Raw genomic sequence first — 22,300 nt, forward strand, 5'->3', positions numbered from 1 at the left:
GAATGAGGTGAAGAAGAAAAGAAGGAGAAACCCATATATCCTAGCTCTGTCTACCAAAAGGCTTAGAAACTGTGAAACGACCAAGCTCAATAGCAATGAGTATCCCTGTGGTCTAGATTACGGTCATTAAATATCATTTCTCTCTAAAAGAAACTAAGGTTCCCAAAGGAGCCCATTTCTTAAAAAAAAAAACAAAACAAAACAAAATTCTGTCCACTTTGAGTACAGAAAATGCACAAGGGAGAAATCATACAGAAAATGTATTATTTGAATCATACCCCAGATTAAGGAAGCTATTAATGAGATCATTTTTGAAGGACTTAGGAAAGAACCTGAAGAGGTTCCATTGCCAAGGATGGGACCAGCTTGAACATCAAAAGAACAGTAAAACCAGATTTAATGAAAACACACCAAATGCATTTAAATCCCCAAGTTCACAATGACTCTAAGTAAATTAAAAAGCACAGAAACAAAAATAATGGATTACTTTGGAGGAATCAAATTAACATACACATTGTTTTGAACACTGGCAGATGCAAAGTTAAGAGACAACATTTAGCCTGCCTTTCCCATGCATCTTGGGGTAACCAAATAGCTGACGATGAGGTGTTTCTACAGAAGTATTCTGGTTAATAAATAAAGAAGGAATAATAGAATATAACCATTTTGTGACCCTTGATGAAATAAAAGATATAGGTAATGACTACTAAAAGTTGCAAAAAGGAGAGAAAATCAGGTATTATGTACATCCAAATGGAAGTATACATTCCTAAGTATGAAGTATTCTTGTGATAGGTAAGTAGATGATAGATAGATGACAGATGGATGGATAAATAGACGGATGGATGGATGGATGGATGGATGGATGGATGGATGGATGGACGGATGGAAAGCTGGAATTAACCTGAATCTGACCAAGTCTCTAGACTTAACAATCATTGTCCAGAAAGTACAGAGATGGACAAACAGATTAGAGGACATTATATGGATGCAATCGGCATGATTTGGGTTGGAAAGCTCCACAGGAGAGATATGCTGGTGTCTTCAACAAACAAACAAGAAGAAATTTTTTTAAAAAGTAAAAGAAGAAAAGGAAGGGGATTTGATAGATTAAAAGACTAAAAAGATGTGTCAAACAATTACAATGATGGTTCCTATTTGGGTCGTGATTCATTTAAACAAATTATTTTAAAAGAAAGAAAGAAAGAAATCTTTATGGGCCAATGAAAATTGAAAATTGATTAGATATTTTATAATCTAAGGGATTACTATTAAATTTATGATATGATAATGATATTTTGGGGTTTTTTGCTTTATTTTTTAAAGAGTTATTTTCTCCTAGAGAGGAATATGGAAATATTTGTTAATAAAATAAATTCTACATGGAAAACATTTGACACAAAAGGAAAACTAAATACTTTGGGAAAAATACAAAAAGCTAAATATCTATAATGTTTTTGGGATTTCTTCAAATTGACTTAAAAAAGAGCAATAACCCAGCTACAGTGGCCAACCATCCTGGTTTACCTGAGACTGAAGATGTTCCCAGCACATGAGACTTTCAATGTTAAAACTGGGTTAGGACAGGCACAGTGGCTCACACTTACAATTTCAGCACTTTGGAGGCTGACAGGATGACCGCTTGAGCCCAGGAGTTAGAGACCAGCCTGAGCAACACGGCAAAACCCCATCTCTACAAAAATTTAAAAATTAGCCAGATGTGGTGGTATGCACCTGTAGTCCCAGCTTCTTGGGAGGCTGAGGTGAGAGAATTGCTTGAGGCTAAGAGGTGGAGGCTGCAGTGAGGCATGGTCACAGCCTGGGTAACAGAATGAGAGCCTTTTTGGAAAAAAAAAAAAAAAAGAGCAAAGGGCAAAAAACTAAGAGTTGCATGTGAAAGGGATACCAATGAATACCACAGAAAAGATGTTCATTTCCATTCATAAGATAAGATATACAAATCTGGTTTATAAAAAGATAGTGGTTTTCACCTAAAAAAAATAGCAAAAGTTAAAAGTCTCAGCATATACTATATTTGTTGACGCTGCTTCAGGGGAAGAATCCAGCCTTCATGGTGGAAGTATAAACCGATGCCACCTCTTCATTTGTAACACAGCTATTAAAGTAAGTGCTTATACCCTTTGAACAATCCAATTTTTAGAAATTCATCCTACAGGACAAAGATATAAGTACTGGGATCTTCATTTATGGTATAACTAATGACAAAAGACTAAAAATGACCTTATCTTCATGAAGAGAGGACAGCTTGAATACATTAAGTGGTCAGATGTGGTGGTTTATGCCTGTAATTCACACTTTGGGAGGCTGAGGTAAGCGGATCACATGAGGTCAGGGGTTCAAGACCAGCTTGGCCAACATGGCAAAACCCCGTCTTTACTAAAAATAATAATTTAAAAAATGGCTGGACATGGTGGTATGTGCCTGTAGTCTCAGCTACTGGGGAGGCTGAGGCAGGAGAATGGCTTGAACCTGGGAGGCAGAGGTTGCAGTGAGCCAAGACCATGCCACTGCATTCCACCCTGGGTGATAGAGTGAGACTCTGTCTCAAAAATAATGATAATAATAATAATAAATAAATTATGTTACGCACATAGGATGACTACAATTATCCACTGAAAATGTGGGTCTGTGAGTTCTAGTATGACGCCATCACCAGCAATCATGGAGCAGAACAATAAGTAGTGTGCTGATAAAGGCAGCATGTCCATATGCATACATCAGGGCTTGGCAAACTTTGCCTGTAAAGGACTAGATATGGTAGACTTTGTATGTCATCCAATCTCTGTCACAGTGGAATATGAGTGGAAATGATATGGGTCACTCCTGGGCCAATGGGGTTAAGAGGCAGGTGCCCCACCTTGCTCTCATTCTCCTTCCACTGGCTTGAAGCCCATGAGTAGATGAAGGGACATGATTAAAGATGCAGAGCCACAAGACAGAAAGAGCCTGCATCTTGAATTATAGCTTGGAGGGAAGTCATGAGGAATATCCATTTTGTACTTTACATATCCATTTTGGACTTTACATGAATGAGAAACAGAAAAAAAAAATCAGACCAGGCACAGTGATTCGCACCTGTAATCCCAGTGCTTTGGGCGGCTGAGGCAGGAGGATTGCTTGAGGCCAGGAGTTTGAGACCACCTTGGGCAACATAGCAAGACCCTGTCTCTACAAAATATAAAAAAATTAGCTGGGTGTGGTTGTGCACACCTACAGTCCTAGTCACCCTGGAGGCTGAGGCAGGAGGATAGCTGGATCTTAGGAGTTCTAACCTGGGTGACAGAGGAAGACCCTGTCTCTAAAAGAAAAATCATGCTTTATCTGAGCCACCATACTTTTTTGGTTTATTTGTTAATAACCGAATCATGGCCCAATGAATAGTAGTTGGCTTTACCCAAAGTAGTACACACATAGCTTTCAAAGAGACAGATCCATCACCTTGACCCCAAAAGAAGAGAGTGAGCTTTCCCCAATGAGTTCCTTTATCAACCAAAATCCGATGATGTGCCCAGGGTGTGATGATTCAGGATCAACCTTTTCTTCCACCTGCTCATTTACTTTCCAGATTATGTGGGACGCCGGTGAGGCCCCTATTATTGTCCCTGTTCAACAGTGCAAAACTGAAGCTCAAATAGATGAAATTACTTGTCCTCACTCCTCTTGCTTGACTAGAGACAATATCGTGTCCACTAGGATATCCTAGGATGCTTATCTTTGAGAGTGGTGGGGACAGAGTTGGCCTAATCTGGAAGCCTCCATCATCAGTGAGCACGTGCTGGAGACCATGCCTGTTGAGAAAGTGAGGCTGGCTCTCTGGAGGAAACGTCATCAGGATTTGATTTGGAGATTGACCTAAAATGGCTGCAGTATCAACAGGCACAGAAGCCACTTGGGAAACAGCAGGGTGTCTGTGGGAAGAAATCACAGAAGCCTCTCAGAGCAAAGCGTCTGTTTTCATACCAGCTGCAAAGTGCAAAATGATATGAAATTGTCAACATCTTTCCCCTGGTCTAAAGAATCTGAAATCCTATCCCAATCTGTCTGTCGTCAGATCTGCTGTGGGGCCCAGAACACAGAACGTTACGTGCCTAGAGCACCACCATTTCTCAGCTCTGGGGGCCAGGGCGAGGCTTCCCTGTGGTCCTCTGAATCTCAGTTTTCTCATGTGTAAAGTGGAGAGACGTCAGAGCTGGGAGGTTTGTGATGAGGATTAAAAATATGATGTGTCAAAACGCTCTGTAAGCTGTGAAAGTCTCAACTAATGTTATGTCATTAAGTGAGATAATAGATGTAAAATATCCACCTGTTATGTGAGTAGGTGGTCAACCTAAAATAGCTTTCACTTGTTCTCTGTGTTATACCTACTGTGATGATTACTTTTATCAAGCCCACCCCATGATGGGAAATCTTGGAGGGTATTAGTGTCCCCTTTTCCTCCTATGTTATTATTTATTACATCCTTGTAGCCAATTGTATTTTGCAAAAACGGTCAAAGCAATATTTTCAGTCCCACACAGTCATCCAGAACCTTGCCACCCCCTATCAAAAGTTAGAATCTGGCCGGGCGTGATGGCTCACGCCTGTAATCGCATCACTTTGAGAGGCCGAGGAGGGTGGATCGCCTGAAGTCAGAAGGTTGAGAACAGCCTGGCTAACATAGTAAAACCCCCTTTCTACTAAAAATACAAAAAAGAGCCAGGCAAGGTGACGCATGCCTGTCATCCCAGCTACTTGGGAGGCTGAGGCAGGAGAATTGCTTGAACCCAGGAGGTGGAAGTTGCAGGGAGCTGAGATGGTGACATTGCACTCCAGCCTGGGCGACAAGAATAAAATTCCACCCCAAAAAAGAAAAAAAAAAAAGAGAGAGAGAGAGAATTTATTTTTCCTCCCCTTGAACATAGGTGGGACATTGTGATGGCCTGCAGAGTGTGGTGGATATGATGTTCATGATTTCTGAAGTTAGTTCATAAAAGACAATATAGCATCCACTAAAACATGTTACGATGCTTATCTTTTAAATCAGCCACCATGCTGTGAGGGAGCCCAAACTAGCTTACACGCAGAATCCCATAGGGAGGAACCGAGACCCCCGGCCAATAGCCAGCATCAACCACCAGACATGTAAGGGAACAAGCTTTAGGTGATCCCAGGTTGTGTACTTGAGTTTCCTCCTAGTTGAGACATCATGGAGCAGAGCCTGTCTCCGCTCAGGTTGCTAAGGAGGGTGCAGATAACAGAGTCTCTTCTCTCTGTGTCCTGCCTGAATTTCCAATCTACAAAATCAGCATACAAACGGTTGCTTTACACACTCACTAAGTTTTGGGGTAATATTTGATGCAGTCATAGAGACTGGAACACTCCCCTACTGAGCCACAGACTTCTTGAGGAGAGAGACTTTATTTTTTTCCTCCTTAGCAAGCTGAGCCCAGGAGCCTTCAGGGTCTGGGGTGACCAGCCCTTTCTTAAGGACGTTCCACATCCCTTTCTGCCATGTTGGAGTGCCTCTGTGCTCTGGGAGGCCTGGACTTCTGAGAGGTGCAATGTTTGTAATTCATTTATTCTGTCAACAGATACTTATTGAATACTGGGGACAAAATGCTAGGACCAAGATAAGAGCAAGCCAGATGTGGTGACTGCCCCCAGAGGCTTACAGTCTAGGTGGAGGTATGGGGAGGAGATTACACAATGAATCCAAATTGTGGTGTTTCCTGTTACAGGAGGAACACAGGAGTCCTATTTGGGTAGAGTGGCTGGCAAAGGCCTCTTTGAGAGAGCAACACTGATGCTGAGCAAAGAGCGAGCGTTGGGCAGGGTGGGGACAGGTGTGAAGAACACTCCAGGTGGATGGGACAATGACTGCAAAGGCTGGAGCAGAATAAACTTGGAATATTTGGGGAAAATGAAAGAAGGCACATATGGGCCAGGCGCGGTGGCTCATGCCCATAATCCCAGCACTTTGGGAGGCCGAGGCGGGTGGATCATCTGAGGTCAGGAGTTTGAGACCAGCCTGGCTAATATGGTGAAACTCTGTTTCTACTAAAAAAACACACAAATTTGCTGGGCATGGTGGCGGACACCTGTAATCCCAGCTACATAGGAGGCTGAGGCAGGAGAACCGCTTGAACCTGGGAGGTGGAAGTTGCTGTGAGCCGAGATTGCACCATTGCACTCCAACCTCGATGACAGAGCGAGACTCTGTCTCAACAACAACAACAAAAAAAGGCAAGTGTGGGAGCCTGGCAGGCCAAGGCAGGCTGGAAGCCGGAGATGTGAGAGGGGCGGGCCGTGGAGCCTGGTGGGCCTCAGAGAACTGCTTGAATTTTCTTCTAAAGGCAGTGGGGACTCATAGGAGGCTTTCCAGCACATTTGTTTCACTTTGTGAGTTGCCAAATAGCTCCTTGGTCTCACTTTCCAGCACCAACTGTGCCCAAACAAGCAGAGTGGTGACAGGGCCCCCTGTCAACTTTTGTGTTCCCACAGGTCCTTGGTGGGAGGGAGGAGATAAAACCTCTAGAAATGCTGAGTTTGGTTTCTACAGAGGACACACAGAAGGCAGCCTTCACCTGTGAAACAGATGCACAGGGTAGGCTGGGTTGCCAGAACAGGCAGCACTGGGTCTGAGTTACTGGGGAGTGGCCAATCTGTGGCACATTCTCTCTCTCTTTCTCTCTCTCAATCTCTCTCTCTCTCTCTCTCTCTCTCTCTCTCTCACACACACACACACACACACACACACACACACAATCAGTAGCCAAAAGTAGATAAACAAGAGAAAAGGAGCCTCTGAACAGCCAAAGTCGTGGCCTCCGAGTGCCATATCCTTTCTTGCCTAAAAAGCCCCTGGCCCCTCACTGAGAGCTTGCCTGCTCTTACTTTGTGCCAAGGTCTGGCAACCCTGGTTCTCTGCAATGAGACGCCTGAGGGTTCGCCACACAGGGCTGTGCCTGCCTCTCCAGGAGCGGTTCATGCTCTCGGGTTACTCATACTCAGTGTCCCTGGATTAAGAAAGTAGGACATCTGTAGCACATTTTAGAATTGTTTCTATTCAAAATGGATAAGAGAAAATGTTGGTGTTTAAAGCAGCAATAATAAAGATGATGATAACAACCCGTGTTTGTATTTCTTGGTGCATGCTGTTTGCAGGCACTGTATTCATCTCTGACATCCCTGCCACAGGCCCCGAGCTCTCCAGCTGGGCAGCTCTCTGACGCAATGCCTCTCTCCTGTAGCGCCCTATCCACAGGCATACGCGCGCGCACACACACACACACACACACACACACACACACACACACAGCTTCCCAGGAGTGTTCTCATGGATGCACACAGATGCTCCTTCTTACCCTTTCTGAACCCCCTAAATACAATCCACGTTCTGTGGGAGCAGGAGCTGGGGAGCAGCTGCCCGTGGCCCCTTCCCAGCAGGTGCTGTAGATGTCAGGAGTGTGAAAGCCTCGGAGCCATCCCTGGCGTCCGCCTCACTCCAAGGAATGGTGGCCGGGTCAGTAGGAGTGGGGCTTGGGCGCTGCCCCCGCATGCTGTGTGGCGGTCTGTCGGCTCATCTTCAGAGTGTGGTCCCTGTCCCAGCTGTTGCTGCCTGAATTGTGTTTTCCCACGCCCAGGCCTGCCCAAGCTGTCACCAGCTGTGACCAGCTGTCAACCAGTGTGGTTAGTATCTGCATCCCTCCCCTGCCACGTGACAGCTCCCATCGTCAGCCAGAGCCCAGAGGAGCTTTCCAACAGGCAGACTGATGGGCAGATGGCACTCAAAGCCTGAGCACCCTGCAGTCAGGGAGACACCCATGGTGAGAGAGCCGTGGAGGTGAGCCAGAGAGACAGACACCCAGAGAGACAGGGATGGAGGCAGAATCAGAGAAAAAGAGATCAACCAGAGAGGAGCAGAGCAGCAGATGGAGATGGAGAGAAAGTGTGCATCCATACACACACACACACACACACACACACATACACACATACACACACGACAGAGAGAGAGAGAGAGACATAGGGAAGGGAGGCCATTCTGGCCAAACAATGTAGCAATGACTCGTTTTCTATCAACTGTGGATCCTGGGAGCCAGGGCACCAGGAGTGTTGCTAGTCTGCAGCCCCAATACTCAAAGGGCGGTCCCTGAGCCAGGACCAGCAGCGTGAGCATCCCTGAGAGCCTGTTAGAGCCTCGAGTCCACCCCAGGCTATCCGCATCTGCATTTTTACAAGAGCCTAGGCAGTTTATATGCACATTAAGCATGAGAAGCCTGCTCCAATCCGAGCTGGCCTCTTGGCTGCAGGAAGTTTGAAGCTGGCATGTGCAGTGTGCACACTGTAGCTCCTGAGTTGTGAACTGAGCCTCCTGAGTTTCGCTCCTGAGTTGTGAAATGAAGGGGTGTTCTCTCTGGCTCTGAATAAAGATGAAGGAATGGGCTTGGCAGCCAGCGTGCTGCCAGCTCTGCCCCTACCCTGCCATCCTGACCTGACCCCCGCCATCCTGCTCCCGCTCCTTGCTTTTGCCCCCATGGTCCTCTCCATCTACCATGCTTGTTTCCTCTTCCAGAAGATCAAGTACTTTGCTTCCTTGCATGCCCAGTCTCAGGCTCACCAAGGCAGGAGGCCTTCTTGGGCAGACCCAGAAGACAAAGCTGTCCTTTCTGCTCCCCCTGTAATGACAGTCACAGAGAGAATCGCCACTGACTGGCGGCACCTTTTCCACTTTCCCGGTCTGCTTTGCTGATTTTTCTCGCCCAGCTCTCACAGTTGAAACAAATTAAGCGCTATTATTGTACCCATTTTACAGATGAAATCACCAAGACTTAGAGGGTGAATCTGTCCTTCATTCAACAAATGTTTAGGGGTTTCCAAGTATGTTCCAGTTTGGGGGACCAGGTAATCGAGAAGCCCCACCCCCATCCAGGCTGCAGCTCCCAGATGGTAGACCCCAGAGGCTGGAGCAGGCCATGTGCAGAGGAGGGGGCAGGAGCCCAAGAAACCTCAGTTGCCTTGCCAGATAATAAGGTTGCTTTGTTCTCCAGGCTGTTTCCTGCACTGGGGAATTCCATTCTGGCCTGTAGGCAGATGGCTGCCTCCTCAGTTCTTGCACAATCAGCTCTGAAACATCTAGAATGACAGTTATTATGTATTTGTGAACTCAGGATCTGTATGGTTTCACAAACTAGGTCTCCCCCTGAAAGAACCACTCATCCTCAGCTCTCAGTCTTAGCTCCGCAAAGGGCCCCCTCTGCCCTCTGTCTGTCATCACCTGAAGCTGGGCAGGGTGCAAGGGTTCCCCACTGGAGACCTGCAGGGTGGCCCTGAACAGAGGGATAGGAACGCTGAAGGACGCCCCTAGCCCTGGGACCCGCAGGCCTGGGGTGGAGACAGAAGACAGCTCTTATCCACCTATCATCTGGGCCTCCTAAGCCAAGTGACTTTACCTGTTTGGAACCCAGTTTTGCAGGCTGTAAATGCGGACAATGGTCCCAGCACTGCCTATCTAGTGTGCTAGGGGATGCTGAAGAATGTGAAAATTCTAAAGTGCCGAACACACGGTAGGGCAGTTATCCTGATTCCTGAGGAGCAAGGACAGCCCCCCGCCACCCTCGCTAGAGAAAACCACTTCCAATTTTTATCTTGTAGATTATATAGGCAGCCATTGCTTAGGGAACGATTTACATTATACTGATCACAATTTCCATTTTTGAAAAATCTTACTCCTTGTAGAATTTTCTACTTTCTTGTTATTAAGAACAGGCCCTAGCTTGCAAATGGGAGCTCGATATAATCTTTGGGGACATAGTTTGGAAGCTAGAAATGTATGGTAATGAAAAGACCTTTATTACTAACATTTCTGCAGGAAAAAATAACTTTATTTTTGCTGGTCTGACACTCTCACAAAAACCGTTGCTTGTAGAATATGATTTCTGAGATTTCATATGAATATCTTGCTCCTGATTTAGCAGAACAGCCTTCTTGGCACCCCTCCCAGCGGCCCCATGGGGTAGCTACTGTCTCCATTCTCCAGCTAAGAAAGCTGAGGCCCAGACAGGAGATGTAGCTTGGCCAAGATTGCATAGTTGGTAACAGGGAAGGAATTTGAAGGCAGGATGGTGGGTGATGTTTTCCACTGCAATGCTCAACCCATTCTCTTCTGTAGAAAAGGATTCTTTCATGGCTTCACCCCGATAAATACCAGATGACACAGACAAGCAGAGGTGAGAGAATTCTGTCAACTGTGAAGTCCTACACATAGGTCAGAGCTTTTAATATCAAAGCTCTAATTTATTACAAGTCATTTAGAGCTTGTTATTTCCTTAACCAACAGAGCCTTGCTTTTACAGAAGGAACCACCGCAGGGTTCCTTGAATAATGAGTATTTAAGATATTACTAAACACAACTTTCCAGAAGCACAATCTGCCGGAGGGAAGTGAGGGGCACTTTGGGCTGGGAAGTGAATTCTCTGGAACAGCGGATTCTGCACAAGCAGAGGAGAACTACTGAGACTTTCTCAAAAGGACAAATGCTTTTGGTTACCCCAGCCTGTTTACAACCCTGCAGCACCAGCTCATTTTAAAAAATCTGTATCTGGCTGTCGGGTGCGGTGGCTCATGCCTGTAATCCTAGCACTTGGGGAGGCTGAAACAGGTGGATCGCAAGAGCTCAGGAGTTCGGGACCACCTGGGACAACATGGAGAAACCCAGTCTCTACTAAAAATACAAAAAGCTAGCCGGGCATGGTGATGTGCATCTGTAATCCCAGCTGCTGGGGAGGCTGAGGCACAAGACTCGCTTGAACCCGGGAGGCAGAGGTTGCAGTGAGCCAAGATCGTGCCGCTGCACTCCAACCTGGGCAACAAAGTGAGACTTTGTCTCAAAAAAAAAAAAACTAAAACTAAAAAAAAATAAAAACCTGTATCTTATTTATCATCACTATCCAGATAGTAAATTATGTTTACAGTAGGGTCTAACATAGTTATTATTCCAAAGACACTCAAAAAGTTTTCACAACCTACCCAAGGTCCTATTTGCAAGCATCTCTTAATAGTCAATGCACAACCATATGGTCCAGCAATTCTACTTCTTGTGCAGACACAAAACAGAGTGGAAAGCAGGGACTGAAACAAATGCTTACACACCTATGTGCATAGCAGCATTATTCACAGTAGCCAAAAGCTGTAAGTAACCCAAATATCCATTAACAGATGAATAGATAAACAAAATGTGGTATGTACATGCGATGGAATATTGTTCAGCCTTTCAAAAGGCATTACATGTTAATCACATGCTGACACATGCTATAACATGAATGAACCTTGAAGACATTATGCCAAGTAAAAGAACCTACACACACACACAAAGGCAAATACTGTATGATTCCACTAACATGATGTACCTAAAGGAGGCAAACTCACAGAGACAGAAAGTCAAATGTTGGTTGCCAGTGGCTAGGGAGAGGGGAGAATAGGAAGTTGTTTTTTTTAATGGGTATGGAGTTTCTGTTTGAGAAAATAAAAAAGTTCTGGAGATGGATGGTGGTGATGGTTGCGTAACAATGTGAATGCACTTAATGTCACTCAACTGTACACCTAGAAATGGGGAAAGTGATAAATCTGATGGATGTATAATACATAATGCAAAATTATGCAAATTTTTGCTTTTGACAATGCAAAAGCAAAGTCAATGTACAATCTGAATAATAACGGTGGTTGCTACAGGTACTCAGTTCAACCATTTGAGGAAGTTATTACCCTCCCAACTTTATAGATGAAGAAACTGATGTTCACAGTGGTTAAGTGACTGCTCCCAAGTCAAAAAACGAGAATCAAAGCTGGGATGCAAGCCAGGGCTTTCTGACAGGTCTCTCTCTGCTTCTGCGTGCTGCCTCTTGTCTGAATACCTTAGTGGCCTCTGCATGGCCTTTGGTGAAAGGATTTTGTTTCTTTTACAGAAAACAATCATTGAAAGGCATTTAGCCTTGGATCATTAGTTAGGGGCTGCCTCTGGCACAAATTTAGTACAGCCTCAGCTTAGGCCCTCCCCAGTTTGCACCTCAGCTTCCCCATCGGGCAATGAGGTGGCTGCATTGGCGTTTGGCCTCCAAGGGCACATCCAAGCCCCACATTCCATCACTTTCTCACACCACATAGCCTCTCAAACAGAACTGCCTTTAGAAAGAAACCAAATTCGTAGGTCGATTATAAGTCCCAGTTCGCCTTAGTCCCAATTTCTGTCTGTTGCCTCGCATCATGAAAATTTCACACTCTTGAATTTTCAGAAGTGTCCTGGTTTGGTTGATATGCTCACCCTAAAAATTCCCCAACCGTGTTTTGTTTTGGCAACAGTTGACTTCAGACCTCATAGTCAGAGCTGCCTCTTGTAAATTCTTTATTACTGTTTGGTTTGAAATCTGCAAGGTAAAACCGTCTGAAGGTTGTCAAGATTGATACTGCAGGCTTTGTTTTGAAGTCACTCAGTGGGGACAGTTATATATATCGTTTTTTAAAACTTGCAAGGCAAGATCCCTAATGATTTGTTTGTCTCTGCTTCAAAGCTTTAAACATTTCTTTTATCTATTGTCTGATAGGGATTCTTCTGTGATTTAAAACAAACAAACAAACAAACAAAAAACAATTTAGTTGAATTTTTTTTTTTAATTCAGCACTATTACAGAGTGTTTAGGACTTGATCCATAGAAAGACCACACTTTTATTCAAGTGCAGTGAGTAAAAAAATGGTCCCGTTATCTGGCAATTTATTGTCATTCTGAGAAGGCTATAGGTTTTTTTTATTTGATAAAAAAGTAATATATATTCAGACCTAGAAAATGTGAAAATGTAGAAAAGTACAAAAGACAAAATCCCATGACCCGAGATACCTACTATTAAATTTTAGTGGTTATGTTATATATGTATTACCACAATGCAAAAGCAAAGTCAAGTATAAATTTTGATATACACTTCTAGTTATTTTTGCATTCATGTATATATTATTTATCCAAAAATAAGATTGTATGTTATATTCTCTTCTATAACCTACTTTTTTCATTTACATGTAAAACTTTTTTCTATTTTTTTAAATACATTCTATGAAATCACTCTAATATTAATAGCTACACAGTAGTCTATCACATGGGTGTATCAAAATTTACTTAATTCCACCCCTACTGTTAGATGTTTCTTTCCAATTTTGCTTAAAAAAAAAAAAAAAAAAAGACTGAGATTATCATTACTTTGGCTAAAATTTTATGCACAGCTCAGCTATTTTTGGAAAATAAATTTCTACAAATGCATTGCTAGGTTAAAAATACACAATTCTAAGGCTTTTGATAGATACTGTTATCATAGTTGTGAAAACTCTAAAACTTCCAAAATAAACAAAAAACAAGAGAAATGGAAAGGGCAATCACACATTTCTAGGCCTCTTTCACATCATCTTCTTCCTCTGTGTCTCATCGTGATACGTTCCAAACACAAACTGGCCAGTCTGCTCTAGTATCTGCGATGTCCTCAGATAGTTAAGCTGTGGAGGGGAAGAACTCAGGATGAGGAGATTGGACACTTGGCTTCCAATCCTGAATCAAGCTTCACCCATCTGGCCATAAACAAGATATCTGGCCTTTAAAGTTCCTCCATTTGTGAAACCACGTCACCATGGTTTCATCTAGTGTCAACCAGATAATTACAAAAGGCCCTTCCTGCGCTTAAGAAAACAGATGAAAATGCAGGTAAAATATTAACATGGTGCTTCTGATTTTAGTTCCCCATGCTTTCTTTTCCAATCATTTCAGCCTCCCCATGTGCTTCCCCCAGTGCTTGGCTGCATTTACCTTCTCTTATTTCAGTCTCTAAAACTCACTCTTGGGCAGGCTTCAGCTGGGTGGCCAGTGATTACCAAGCCTTTTTGAGTCATTAGGAATTAGAAGTAATCTTTCCCCAAAGTGCTCCTTTGCAGTTTATCCAGAGCCTTTGAAATGCAAATCACTCCAACCTGCAGCTGGGGAAACTGGACTCTTTAGGGCCTCCAACTGACCTCCACAGCCTGTGCCCAGCAAGCCCCAAGCAGGCAGGATCCTGTGGCCTGCTTCCGAAGATCAAAGGGGCATTGTTCATCTAAAGTTCACCACCAGAAAACCTAGATTAGCAAGTAGTTCCGCCCCCATCAGCCTTTAATATCAAACGGCTGTTAACACAGGCAGGCCACAAGGCCTCTGGCCACAGGGTCTGAGCAACTCAAGAAGAAAAGCTACTGAGATATCTCACAAGAGGAAAAAGTAGCAGATGAAGTTTCTGCTCTGATCTCTCTTGGTATAGAATACATCAGTGGTTAAAAATGGCAGCTCTGGAGTTGGGCTGTTCCTTGGTCTTGCACAGAGGAGGTGCTAATACAAGCATTTGGAGTAAACTAAATGAATGTCTATAGCTATGCCTAGGGAGCATATACTCTCCTTTGTTGGCACATTTGTGGTCTCCTCCTTGCTCTTCTTTGAACTAGTCCTGACTGGGCAATGAAAGTCAGCCAGCTCTGGACAGCAGGGATTCGTCTCTGAACTTCCTGACCACCACATTTCCACACTGCACAGTTTGATTACCTGGGCCCCTGCCTTGTCTTTCCAGTAAATGCCCCATGGACATGCATATTCTCTCCACTCGCTCTTGGAATCCCACCAACACAATAGTAAAGGAATGCAAAAGGCACAAACTACAAGGGCAGAGAGAACGAGAGAGATGACAGTGGACAAGAGAGATCTACAAAATTCTAGAAGTTGCAAAACAGATGAATTAGTAGTAACTGACTTAGTGGAGAGAAGAATAATCTTTCTTCAGTAGGCTGAGCAAACTAGGAGACAGCAGCTTGTAAGAGATGCCAAAAAAGTTCTAAAAATCTGAAAACAGAGAGATGAATGGTATCTGACTGAGAAGAGAGAAGAAAAGTGAATCTGACTTCCTTCAGTAGGACCAGCTAGATACAATTTCCTAGAGCTAAAGAATATATATATATATATATGCAATCACAGCTCACTGCACCCTTGACCCTCTCGGCTCAAGCAATTTTCCCACTTTGACCTCCCAAGTATCTGGGACTACAGGTGTGGACCACCATGCCTGGCTAATTTTTAGTACTTTTTTGTAGAGATAGTGTTTCACCATGTTGCCCAGAATGGTCTCAAATTCCTGAGCTCAAGCATTCCACTCACCTCGGTCTCCTAAAGATGACATTTTTTAATAGAAAAGGTTCTCCAAATGCCCAACATAATGTTGGACATTTGAAAAAAACTACATTAATATGAAATTTGATAATAGTAAGTATGAAGAAGATATCCTGAAAAGTTTCTTCTGGTTTTCTTTTCTTTTCTTTTTTTTCAGAAGGAGAAGGAATCACCCAGAAAGCTAGAAGCTAAAACACATGGATGTACTTTCTTAAACATTCTGAGGGAAAATATTTTTCAAATATAGAATATTATACCCAGCCAAATTATCAATCAAATGTAAATTGAGAAAAAAATCTCAGACTTGAAAGATCTCAAAAGCTTGTGTCCACAAATTCTTCCTCAAGAAGTTACTGCATAAAATACTCCATCAAAATGAGAGTTAAGACAGAAAAAGACACGGGACATGGCAAAGATGGAATCCTAGGAACTAGATTTACTCTCCCACCTGAAACAAATACAGAACCAGACGAAATGTAAGAAACAACGGCTCTGAAGACATTAGATGCTGAGTAAGAAAGACTAGTGAAACAAAGAGAGCCGGGAGGGAGGCAGGGAGGACACATCCAGATAGAAGCCAAGTGCTTCTCTGAGTTTGAGGAGATGAGGGACGTCTGGATAAATGTCCTGGAAAAACTAAGGCAGCTAACATTCATAGGATTGAATATCTGAGTAGAGAGCACTACACAGAAAGGGAACTTCAAAGATCTGAAGAGAGTTCCTCTAATAATTCAATTGAGTACTTATCAGTGCATACGTGTGATGAAACCCCCCACGGTCAGGGAAAGAACCATTGAAAGCACTAGAGGGAACGGTGCTGGGACCAATGCCTGCTCATCAGATTGGAACAGTTCATAATCCATAAGACGTTAGCTAGAGTACTAAGGAGGATCTTGCCTCAGTCAGGGAGAAAAATTAACCCTAGACTAACCATTGCTTTGCTCCAGCCTAATAAAGATTAAAAGCAAGAACTAAAAGGAGTACATTGTTTCTACGTAATTTAACCTCAACCCAGAACAAAGTTCAACAATATTTTCAAAGGTCGAGCATGGTGGCTCATGCCTATAATCCTAGCACTTTGAGAGGCCAAAGAGGATGATCACTCAAGCTCAGGAGTTTGAGACCAGCCTGGGCAACGCAGTGAGACTTTGTCTTTAAAAAAAAAAGAAAGAAAGAAATATTATTAGGAATGAAAATATATCCAGCACCCAACACTAATAAAATTCACAATGTTTGGGATCCAATTTAAAGGAAAATGAAACCCATAGTGAAAACTCATTTATGGGAACTCATCCAGAAATGGCACAAATGATAGAAATAGTAGACAAAGACATTAAAATCATTATAGGGCCAGGCACAGTGGCTCATGCCTGTAATCCCGGCACTTTGGGAGGCCTAGGCAGGCAGCAGATTGCTTGAGCTCAAGAGTTTGAGACCAGCCTGGGCAAAATGGCTAAGCCCTGTCTCTATTAAAAATACAAAAAAGTTAGCCAGGGGTAGTGGTGTACACATATAGTCCCAGCTACTTGGGAGACTGAGGTGGGAGAATCGCTTGAACCTGGGAGACAGAGGTTGCTGTGACCCGAGACCATGCCAATGCACTCCAACCTGGGCGACAGAGAGAGACTCTGTCTCAAAAAAAAAAAAATTTGTTTTAACCACATTTTATATCTCTAAGGAGTTAGACAAAAGATTGAATAACTTTAGTAGAGAGACAAAAGATATAACTAAGATCCAAACAGAATCTCTAAAGAGAAAAACTTTTTATATCTGATATGAAAAGTACATTGGAAGGGAATAATGGCAGATTGTACATTACAGAAAAAAAGATTAGCAAACTTGAAGATGCATCAATAAGCATTCAAAATGAAACACAGAAAAAAAAAAGACGGAAACACAAATAAACAGAGCATTGGTGAAGTGTAGGACACCTTCAAGCAATGAAATGTAAGTTAGGATTACTGTAAAACATACTTCACTAGCAAATGATCCACAGCTCCTGCTACACATGTCGTCATGTAAACCCCTCATCAAGTGTGAACTGTGCTTAGTGAGTGGCTTCCAGAGAGTAATCCTAGCACTTTGGGAAGCTGAGGCGTGCAGATCACCTGAGGTCAAGAGTTTGAGACCAGCTTGGCCAACATGGTGAAACCCTGTCTCTACTAATAATACAAAAATTAGCTGGGCGTGGTGGCGTGTGCCTGTAATCGCAGCTGCTTGGGAGGCTGAGGTATGAGAATTGCTTAAACCCCGGAGGAAGACAATGAGCTGAGATTGCACCACCGCATTCCAGCCTGGGGGACAGAGTGAAGCTATGTCTCAAAAAAAAAGTATATATATGTTTTTTTTTAAAGAAATAACACCAAAACTTCCAGATTTGATAAAATTATAAACCCACAGATTTAAGAAGCTAAAGCAAAGATGGAAAAAAAAAAAAAAAAAAAAAAAAAAAAAAACCTATACCAAGCCACAGTATCATCAAATTGTTTAAAACTAGTGATGAAAAGAAAAATCCTGAAATTAGCCAGGGATGGGGGGAAGGGCACATTGTATACAAAGGAAAAAAGATACATGAATAATAGCAAATTTCTCATTTGAAACAACGTAAGCTCAAAGACAGTGAAGCAACATCTTTAAAGCACTGAAAGAAAGAAAAAACTGTCAACATAGAATTCCACATGCAGTGAAATTATCTTTCTAAAAACAAGGATGAAATAAAGACTTTTTCAGACGTATAAAAGCTGAATAATTCATCACCAGCAGACCTGCACTGTAAGAATGGTTAAAGGAAATACTTCAAGCAGGAGGAAAATGATACCAGATGGAAATCTGGATTTACACAAAAAAATGAGAAGTACTAGATATGGTACATACATGGATAAATATAAAGGCTATTATTATTATTTTTGTTATTGACATGTTTAAAAGGTAAAAGGAACTCAGATATTTGTACAGCAGTGTTTATAGCAGCACTGTGCACAAAAAACAAAAGGTAAAAATGACCTGTAATCTCAGGACTTTGGGAGGCTGAAGCGGGCTGATCACTTGAGGTCAGGAGTTTGAGACCAGTCTGGCCAACATAGTGAAACCCCATCTCTATAAAAATACAAAAATCAGCCAGGTTGTGGTGGTGTGTGCCTGTAATCTCAGCTACTTGGGAGGCTGAGGCAGGAGAATCACTTGAATTCAAGAGGTGGAAGTTGCAGTGAGCCGAGATCGCGCCACTGCACTCCAGCCTGAGTGACAGAGTGAGACTCTGTCTCAAAAAAAAAAAAAAAAAAGGTGAAAATAACCCAAATGTTCACTGATAGAAGAATAGATTAACAAAATGTAGTATATACATGCAACAGAATATTACTCAGCTTTAAAAAACTAAAATTCTGATGTATGTTACAACATAGATAAACCTTGAAGACATTATGTTAAGTAAAAGAAGCCAGGCCAGGCGCGGTGGCTCACACCTGTAAACTCAGCACTTTGGGAGGCTGAGGCTGGTGGATCATGAGGTCAGGAGTTTGAGACCAGCCTGGCCAAGATGGTGAAACCCCGTGTCTACTAAAAATACAAAAAATTAGTCAGGCGTGGTGGTGGGAGCCTGTAATCCCAGCTACTCGGGAGGCTGAGGCTTGAACCCGGGAGACGGAGGTTGCAGTGAGTCGAGATTATGCCACTATACTCCAGCCTGGGTGACAGAGTGAGAGACTCCGTCTCAAAAAAAAAAAAAGAAAGAAAAAAAAGAAAAGAAAAGAAGAAAGAGAGAGAGAGAGAAAGAAAGAAGGAAGGAAGGAAGGAAGGAAGGAAGGAAGGAAGGAAGGAAGGAAGGAAGGAAGGAAGGCAGGCCAAACATAAAAGGACAAATATTCTGATTCCACTTACATGAGGTACCCAGAATAGTCAAATTCACAGAGGCAGAAAGCACATTAGAGGTCACCAGGGGCTGGGAGTGGAAAGATATTGCTTAATACGTACAGAGTCATTTGGGATGATGAAAAAGTTCTGGATATGGAGAGCAGTGATAGTTGTACGACATTGTGAATGTTCTTACTATCACTGAATTGTACACTTAGAAAGGGTTAAAATGGTAAATTTCACATTATATAAATTTTACCATAATAACAAAAGTGTAAAAAAACCAAGACCCAATGACAGACTGCCTATAAGAAACCCATTTTAATATATAGATATAAATAAGATAAAAGCCAAAAAAAGGGAAGTAGATATGCTATGCTAACTGTAATCAAAAGTAAATGAAATGGTTATATTAATATTAATACAAAACCATGTAGATTTCAGGCAAAAAATATTACTGGGGATCCAGCAGGTCACTACACAAGAGGTTACAACATCCTAAATACTTACGTGCCTTAATAACCAAGCTTAAAAATAAATAAAGTGGCTGAGCACAGTGGCTCATGCCTGTAATCCCAGCACTTTGGGAGGCCGAGGCTGGTGGATTACTCGAGGCTAGGAGCTCAAGATCAGCCTGGCCAACATTATGAAACCCTGTCTCTACAAAATATACAAAAAAACTAGCCAGGTGTGGTGGCTCACACCTGTAGTCCCAGCTACTCAGGAGGCTGAGGCAGGAAGATTGCTCGAACCTGGCAGGCAGAGGTTGCAGTGAACCGAGATCGCGCCACTGCACTCCAGCCTGGTTGACAGAGTGAGAACCCCATCTCAAGAAAAAATTTTAATTAAAAAAATTAACGAAGTGACCCTTTTGTAGTTCATAAGCATGATGATTGAGTTTTTAGGTGCATGTGTGAGATGTGCCTCCCTCAAATCTTGTTCAGACATTGGCACATTACCTCTCTGATGGGAAGAAAAATAAATTAAATTAAATAATAAATTAAGCAAAAACTAATAGAATTGCAAGGAGAAATAGCCGAGTCCACAATTATGGTCTGAGAACTTGCTGACCCTCTCTTAATAATTATAAAACAAGAAAATGTATAATTAGTATGAATATAGATGACTTGAAAACACTATCAACCAAATTGACTTAATAGACATTCATAGAGCACTCCACCCAGCAATAGCAGAATATGCACTCTTTTGAAGTGCACATGAACATTTACCAAGATAGACCATAATCTAGGCCATAAAACAAGTCTCAGTATACCCTTTTCTTTTTTTTTTCTTTTTTCTTTTTTGAAATGGAGTATTACTTTGTCACCCAGGCCAGAGTGCAGTGGCACCATCTCGGCTCACTGCAACCTCCACCTCCCAGATTCAAGAGATTCTCCTGCCTTAGGCTCCCAAATAACTGAGATTACAGGTACCTGCCATCACGCCTGGCTAATTTTTGTATTTTAAGTAGAGACAGGGTTTTACCACGTTGGCCAGGCTGGTCTTGAACTCCTGACCTCAGGTGATTCGCCTGCCTCGGCCTTGCAAAGTGCTGGGATTACAGGTGTGATCCACCACCCCTGGCCTTCAGTATACTTTTAAAAATACAAGTCTTTACAAAGTGTATTATCTGACCCAATGAGATTATAAATTAATAGTAAAAAGATAGCTAGAAAATCCAAAATATTTGGAAACTAAATAACACACCTCTGAATAATCTGTGATTGAAAGAGGAAGTCTCAACGTAGACTTAAAAATATTTTCCACTGAAAGAAAATGAAACCAAAACAGTACTTAGAAATTTATAATACTAAATGATTAACTAAAAAAGAAGAAAGGTCTCAAACCCAGGACCTTATCTTTCACCCTAAGAAACCAGAAAGACAAGAACAACTGAAGAAAAGAAAGTAGAAGAAAGAGAGATCAAAGGAAAAAATCAATAAAATACACCTGTAATCATAGCGCTTTAGGGGACTGAGGTGGGTGGATCGCTTGAAGTCAGGAGTTCAAGGCCAGCCTGGCCAACATGGTGAAACCCTGTCTGTACTAAAAATACAAAAATTAGTCAGAAATTGCTTGATCCCAGGAGATGGAGGTTGCCGTGAGCCGAGATCACCCCACTACACTCCAGCCTGGGCAGCAGAGTGAGACTCTGTCTCAAAAAAAAAAATTAATAATATAGAAAAGCATATAAATAATAGTGAAAATCAGTGAAACCAAGGGCTGGCTTTTTGAGATCAATAAAATTGATAAACTTCTAGCCAGACTAATGAGGAAAAAATAAGTGTGAAAGTTGATCATAAGAACTGGCTTATTCTTGTCATTTCCAACTAAAACAGAGTGAAGAAGCCACCAGAGGAAAATCACTCACAGTATAAAACGTTACTCCAAGAATGTAATTCTCGTAAGTATGGCTGCTGAAACCGCTTGTTGAAACCTAAAACCAGTTTTATCTATAGCTTCTGAGATAACTTGCTGCAGCTCTAGAAATAGTTTTGCCCGTCACTGTTGCTCACCTATTCGGGCTTCCCAGCTTTACAAACCCTTACTAGTGGCAATGAACTTTCTCAAAGAGCAATACGTGACATTTCTTCTTCTTTTTAATAAAACCTCTAACTTTGTCTTTGTTCTTCAGACATACCATAGGCCACCTGGTCTGCATGTATGCCCTGAATTACTTCTCTTCCCAAATAAAACATTACGTTTAGAGATTCAGCTCTACATTTTTATTTTGACTTCAACATACAAAATACAAATAGTCAATATCAGCAATGAGTGAGGTGACATCACTACAGATCCTCTAGGTATTAAAAGGATAATAAAGAAATATTATCAGCAATTCTATGCCAATAAATTTGAAAACTTAAATGAAATAGATAAATTTCTAGGAAGACAAACTACCAAAGCTTACTCAAGAAGAAATGGATAACACAATGACATTATGCCTTTTAAATAAATTGAGTTTGTTGTTAAAAACTTACCCACAAAGAAAATTCCAGGCCCAGATGGCTTCACTGGTGAGTTCCAGCAAACTTCTAAGGAAACATATGCACAAAATCTTCCAGAAAACTGAATCAGAAAAAATAATTACTAACAGATTCTATGAGACCAGCATTCAATAATATCAAAACCAGATAAAGGCATTACCAGAAAACTTGATCAATTTCCCTCATGAACATATGCAACAATTATTAACAAGATTTTAGCAAATTGAATCCAACAATGAATAA

Source organism: Rhinopithecus bieti, unplaced genomic scaffold (assembly GCF_001698545.2).
Source record: "Rhinopithecus bieti isolate Rb0 unplaced genomic scaffold, ASM169854v2 scaffold_4781, whole genome shotgun sequence".
NCBI lineage: Eukaryota > Metazoa > Chordata > Mammalia > Primates > Cercopithecidae > Rhinopithecus > Rhinopithecus bieti.